The 7,015-nt window shown below is 37.0% G+C and overlaps 1 non-coding gene across 1 annotated transcript; it reads right to left on the bottom strand.

Moving 5' to 3' along the window:
* Window positions 1-6,258: 6,258 nt before the first annotated feature.
* On the bottom strand, window positions 6,259-6,330 carry TRNAD-GUC (transfer RNA aspartic acid (anticodon GUC)). The gene has a single exon. It is a non-coding gene; the product is annotated as a tRNA-Asp (tRNA).
* Window positions 6,331-7,015: the final 685 nt, after the last annotated feature.

Genomic DNA, 7,015 nt, shown 5'->3' with positions numbered 1-7,015 from the left:
GTTCACAGTGGATTGAATAGGGGCAGCTGTAACACCTCAAAAATTGCCCTCCTCTCTTGGGACTAGCATAACATATTACATATCATTTTTAGGTCATTAGGCATTGCATATTGCATATCATGTGGTTACATTGTGCAAATCATCCTCCCAAGTCTTGGTCAGAAGATAAGAGGTTGTGTGCAAGATAGGGTTTCATTGGACTGGTCATTAATCATCTGAGGATGTGGAGGTCCAAATTAGGGTTTTGTGGTTCTCAGGGAGATTGGTCTTCATCTTGATTGAAATGATTCATCATCATCATCATGGTTTATCATCAGAAGATTCAAGTGTTGGAGCATATTCCTTGAGATTAGGGTTTTGACCACTGGTCAACCCTAATCAGTTGTATTGGGCCAATCAGGGCATGGCTAGGAGATGGGGTCTATGATGGATATGGGGATCAACATGTGATTGTATGGAGTTTATTGAGGCTAGGGTTTCACCCTTGGGCCATTTCATCAGAAGATTGGGGTTCAGCTTGATCAATGCATTGCCAAATTCATCTATCAGTTGAAAAAGTCAACTGTGGTCAACTGTGCTTGATTTTATGGATTTGGAGGTGGGAGAGAGTTGGATACACTTTATTCATGTTGGAACAAGTGTTATTTGACATTGCAAAGCTCAAGAATGGAGAAAATAAAGTCAGAACAAAAATTGCCAAAAATAGAAAGTGACTTGTAATGGAAGTTTCCAAAAATGGAAAGTTTTTGACCTCAAATTTACATGTCCAAGGAAGCTTCAAATGAAGATTTGTTCAACATGAAAGTTGTAGATCTTGGTCTCACCTTTCCAAAAAGTCCAAGAACTTGAATTTCCCATGTATGGTTGACAAGTTATGGTCCATTCAATTTCAAAAATGACCCATAATCAAAGGGGCATAATTTCCACATGGAGTGTCCAAATTGAATGATCTTTTTATGAGCAAACTCCATTTGACATGTACTTTCATGGTACATAATTGGAATTCATCAAAAATGGTCAATGCAAAAGGTCAATTTTCAAGTGTACAGTTAAAAATCCAAGGGCAAAATGGTCCAACTTGAGAAATAATTGGAATTTTGGAATGGGAGTTTTTGCAACACCTCACATTTTCCAATTAGAAATTGTCTCAACTGTCATAACATTTCAAGGTTCAATATTTGGTTAAGTCATTTTTGAACTTGCACTTTAAATGCAAAATTTGGCATAGCATGTTGAAAATGAAAATTACAAAGCCAATTGATGTGGGACCAATGCCAACACATCACAGCTGGTATTTGGAGAGTGTGTGAGCTGTCATACAGCTGTCATGGGCCCCAGGGTGAAAAGACATTTTTGCCCTTGCTTTGTAAAATTGCATTTTTGCTAATTACATCATTTTTGGTTAATTTGTGATTAAGAGGTGGATTAAGTGGAGGTATATAACATTAATCATAACTGAATTGTAATGAGAATCACAATTTCACAAAATCTCTAACAGTTTTTCCCTCCAATTCTCCAAATTCATCAAGAACATTCAAGAACCAAATTCATTGAAACTTCCTCAAATCTTGATCATTTGGCACGATTTCTGTTTGGTTGATCTTCTACACGCATAGGCTATAACTGTTTTGAGGAATTAGAGGAAGAAAGTATCAAATCCGTGACTGTTCATGAAGAGCTCATCCATGGTGAATTGCGATTTCTTTCAATAGAAGCAACCTTGAGCTAATCTATCTTTTGCATTCACCTTCCCTATCATCAAGCTTGGACTGTTTTGAAGAATCACATCCGAATTCATCACGAATCATCACTGCCATCTCACAAGGTGCAAAATTCGAATCTCATGATTTCTTAAATTATTATATGCGTTTGAAAGATCGTTGCATGTAGATCAACATGATAGGCTTGGTTTTTGATTTGATTAACTGTAGAGAGAGATATTGTGATTTTTAGATTTGAATGCAAAACTTTAATCGCTCGATCCGTCTAGTATAGTTAGAATTAGGATGAATCGTTAGCATATTTGGAATCCTCATGCTTAGACCTTTCCAATGGTTACCTGTTTGTGAATTTTTATGAAGATTTGATGTTCTTGGATATTGATGCATTTCTGGAAAAAACGATGATGATGATGATGAATTTCTGGAAAAAACTCTTGTTTGATCCGTCTCAGCGCCTTTCCAATTTTAAATTCTGTTTCCCGCCGCGCCGAGCCACTCACGAGCTGCCACCACATTATTAAAACGCAGAGTTTTGAGCCTGGGAAGCGAGAATTACATTTTTGCCACTGAATCCATTTAATTAAATTAACACTTTCAATAATTATTTAATAATTCAACAAAACTTAGAAAAATCATAAAAAATTAATTATTAATCCAAAAATAGTGAGACTTTTTTTGATAGATCCCAAATTCTCTCTAGTTTTTTATAGGCATGGTAACATAAGTTGTGCTTGGAGGAATGTTGACCTAGCCTATTGATCTTTGACTTGTGTACAATTTTTGCATGTTTTGCCATATCTATCATGAAATGCTCATACCTTTAAAGAAATGCTTGAAATTTTTTATGCTCATTCTGGACATGTTGATGGTGATTTACATATAAAGTTTGTGATTTTTGGATACCTGATGATTGAGATATGAATTTTTGAATCTAGGTGTGACAATTTGTGTCACACCTAGCTAGGTCAACTTCATGAATTTATTTGCATGACCTATGATTGTTGGATTGGATTGAAATTTTGCATGTATGATCCTTGGTATGTTGAAATGTTATGTGAATTTTTCTGGATTTTTCTATGGCATTTTCCATTTTGATTGATATTTTGCTTCTCTGTTGGTCCATTGTGTAACCTTGTGTGACTCATGTTTGTATATCCTTTGTGAAATTCTCATATGGTTTTGGATGAATGTGAAATTTGGTATGTTGATTATAGACACATTGTAGGACATCATGATTTTGGTCCCATTCATTTCTTAATTGTTGTCACTGTTTTATGAATTTTTGAAGTGAATGCTTGTGGTAATGCTATGAATTGGCTTGAATAATTGTGTCTGGATTTCTTGATTTTCATTGACCTAGTTCCTTTTGTCCAATTGAGCTGAAAATTGACATGCTATACCTTGAATGTGTCCTGTTTAGGTGTGAATTATTTGAGGATTTTTGGAATTGTTTTGATATGCTTTTGATTGAAGTCATTCTGTTTGGACATTTGATGTTGTATTTGACCTAATTTGACATGTTTTGGTCATGAAATGATAATGGAGAATGGTATAAGCATGGGACCAATTGCATTTGCTTTTGATTTGTTTTAATTTGATTTTGGTTGAATATTACTTGCTGTTTAGATTTTTTTGTCCCTTTTGGACCCTAGGCTTGGCCTAGTGGTCTAGTTTCTCACATTTGGTGTGGATTTTCAGGATGAAATGCACAATGCTTAAGGAGATTGCTTCAAGGCAATTTGAATTGAGTTTGGTTGATGTTGTCCACTAACATTATTTTGTGTTGTAGGATTGGAAGCTTGAGCTTGGGCTTATAGCTTGTGCTTGTGTGCATTTGACTTGTGTTGCTTGTACAGATTAAATGATTAACCTTTTGCTGTTTATTGTTTGTCTGTCTGAGTACTGATGATACTTGATTGATTTCAGGTACATTTAGTCGCTTACAGTTCTTTAAGAACTTGCTTGCTGCTGCTTGGTTTTTAAACCACTTGAGGTAGGACTTCTATTCTTCATGTAGTCTGGAAGACCTGGCCTGTTACTTGGCCAGGCAACTGTCTGAAGTCCTCCTTAAGAGGCGATGTTTGTGGTTGTTTACATTTGTGCCAAGCAGGTAAAGACCTCTATGAGGCAATTGGTGGATCAAAGGGATATGCAATCTATCCCCCACTATTCTGTTGTGTCGTCCCTCTGCTCACACGGCTGTGTGTTGATGCATTGGGACACAAACCCAAGATCTTGTGCTGTTGCACAATCGAGTCAGAGTCTTTGAGCGTAGAAGGGTCCCTCCATTCTGGACCCACGCTCCTTTGTCTGAAGCTCTCCCTGGTTAGGGATAAGAGCTGTGAAGTCTAATCTTCACTCACCTTTCATCTGCTTCACCTTAGCCCCGCAATGGCAAGGTTAAGAGCGAATACTACCCATGTACAGATGACTTGCTTCGGCAGTCAAACCCATTGTTTGAGCCTCACTTGACTGGTTATAGTGTGTGCTTTGTGAATATTTGTTTGTTCTGTTTGCTTGTATGCTTGTATGCTTGCTTTCTTCCTGGATAGGATTAGCTTGCAGTTGTGCAAGTAGGTAGAAACCTGAACTTAGGGCAATGATGCATGACAACACTAGGCTCGAGTACAGCTCCCTGGTAGTGTGTCTTCCCTTGGTTTCTGGCTAGAGTTTCTTTCCCTTGAGGGGGAACTACATCGCCCTGATCCTCGTTCCAGACGAGGTATGTAGGCAGGAGACCGTGCGAGGTCTCTCCGGGCACTTTTTTTCTTTTTGTGTGTGTTTGCTTGTTATCTTCTGATTGTGTGTTTGGTTCGGATGCCGACGTAAGTCCAGTGATTGGCGGTCGGGCTCCACGTTTGCCTTCTGGTGTGTGTTTTGGTTCGGAAGCTGACGTAATTCCATCGAGTGGTTGTCGGGTTCCAGGTTTGCCTGTGGGTGCGTGTGTTGTTTGGCGTGCGTGAGCCGAACTACAGCAGCTCTGATTCTCGTTCCAGATGAGATATGTAGGCATAGGACGCGATGTCCTATCGAGCTCTCTTCCCCTTAACCCCACCTGTGTTCCTTGTGTGTGTGTGTGATGTTTTAGCAACCTTTTCTTTTCTTAGAGCGTGGATCCCGTCGAGTACGACGGACGTGAGGGGTGCTAATACCTTCCCCTTGCGTAACCGACTCCCTTACCCTTTCTCTTTGGTCGCGAGACCATGCTTTTTCCAGGTTTCTCTGAGCGTTTCCTTTCCCTATCTTGGGATAAATAACGCGCAGTGGCGGCTCTGTGTTGTGTTTTTGTTTCAGCCCGCCGGTTGTTTTTCGCGGATGCGACAAGATGGAGACCCGAGACCCACATATTTCACCTTCCATTCAGTGAATGTACCATCACACTAGAGGATGCGTACATGTAATTGGTTCTACCTATCGATGGTAGGACTGTTAATGGTAGAGTTAACCAAGATAATCCTATATGCGAGGAATTGTTGGGTTCCCACTAATGAACACCCAAACATCCTACCGTCATTGTATGATTTTCTTACACCACAAGAACCATTGCTTCGTTTCCAACACGATCCAATATCCCAATTCAACCAACCATACCGTCCACACATAACCCAACCACAATGACCCAACTACGACAACATGAGCACCAAACTCAATTACGGAAGCGCCGTTGACAGCAATCCCCCGGCTATTGGGAAAAAATGATTGCAAATATGTCAATTACGCCAGGACCCTTGCACCAACCCCTTTTCCTCAGGCCAATACTTAAAGATCCCAAAATCTCAGGAAAATCGTAGTAGACCTCGAAGACAAGCAAATGCGTCAGAATGTGAAATCGGGAGACGTTTCGATTGGGCGGGTCATTGACTTTCATTTCATTTGTTGTGTATTTGAATTTTATGAAATAATATGAATTAATTTTAATTTTCTTTTTTATTTTAATTTTGTTAAATTATAATTATTATTAAAAAAAATACCCACGTATAGTGACACATGCTCCTAGTGGATGCATGCATACGCCACTTGCAGTGACATGATATGCATGCAGTCACTACTCCTAATGACGCCTCGGTGTAACAAAAAAATGCATGCGCCAATCCTTGTTGCAACTCCTCTTCTTATTTTTCATGTGTCAAAAACATGATTAGTTTGATAAATAAATCGAGAATATATTTAAAAAAGAGTGGTTATTTTAAAAAAACAATCACAAGGTGTTCGGATATTGATTGTTCTAGGTTGTTTTATTTTAACCAAAAATAAACTTCATTATTTAATTAAGAAAAAACTTAATTAAAATTTTGAAGTTGTTTGGTTAGAAAACGAGTGGTATAGGAGAATTAATTTATTTCGTAAGCTAAAAAGAATTTCATATTCTTCTATGGGAAAAATCTCTAACTCTCATTAATTCATCCATGGTTAGAATTAGAGAGGTACAAAAGCAAAGGGTTGTGAATACTTGATAAGGGCCCAGACACAAAACAGAAAGCCCAACAAAATATGAAATATCAATTGGTAAAACGAAACGAAAAATAAAAACAAAACACGCCGTTGCCGGGGATCGAACCCGGGTCACCCGCGTGACAGGCGGGAATACTTACCACTATACTACAACGACTCAGATGTTCAGAGTTTTGTGTTTTATTTACATGATCGTTAAAAACAAATACATTTATTTTCTGCTACATTAACTGATGAGTGTTGTGATGCATGATTAGTTTTCTCATTCAATTTTTTTGTTTGGAATACTGTTTATGTGTTTCTGCTTTACATATTCATAATTGTAAACGTACTAGTAATTGGATTAGTAATTTCTTAATTCCTTAATAATCACCCTTCTTTGGAACTACAACCTATAAAACAATTTATTTCTTCCCACTAAAATTATTATTATTATTTTATCAATTTCACACAAATTTAAAAATAGAGATTAATTATTATACACTGTCAGTGTAAAAAGTTTTACATAATCGATTCATCACCATCATCCGTTTGCATTACTTTATAGATTTTTAAAATAAAAGTCAAACTTGTTTCAACATCCAACGACTATGATTAACTGATGGTGTAAAATCATTTTACATTGTCAGTGTATTTCAATTAAATCCTTAAAAATATAGTTAGTTTTTTTATATTGAAAATGATAAATTATTTTTTTACTTTTTCCTTATTACTTTATGAGAAAAAATATTTAAACGAATTAGAATAATATTGAGAATAATAAAAAGTAAATAAATAATAAATAGTCTATTATTTATTTATTATTATTGGAATTAAGTATGTCTTGAAGATGCCATGATCCG

Source organism: Lathyrus oleraceus, chromosome 6 (genome assembly GCF_024323335.1).
Source record: "Lathyrus oleraceus cultivar Zhongwan6 chromosome 6, CAAS_Psat_ZW6_1.0, whole genome shotgun sequence".
Lineage (NCBI taxonomy): Eukaryota > Viridiplantae > Streptophyta > Magnoliopsida > Fabales > Fabaceae > Lathyrus > Lathyrus oleraceus.
The sequence above is the reverse complement of the archived record's forward strand: the minus strand, read 5'-3'. Positions and strand labels throughout refer to the sequence as shown.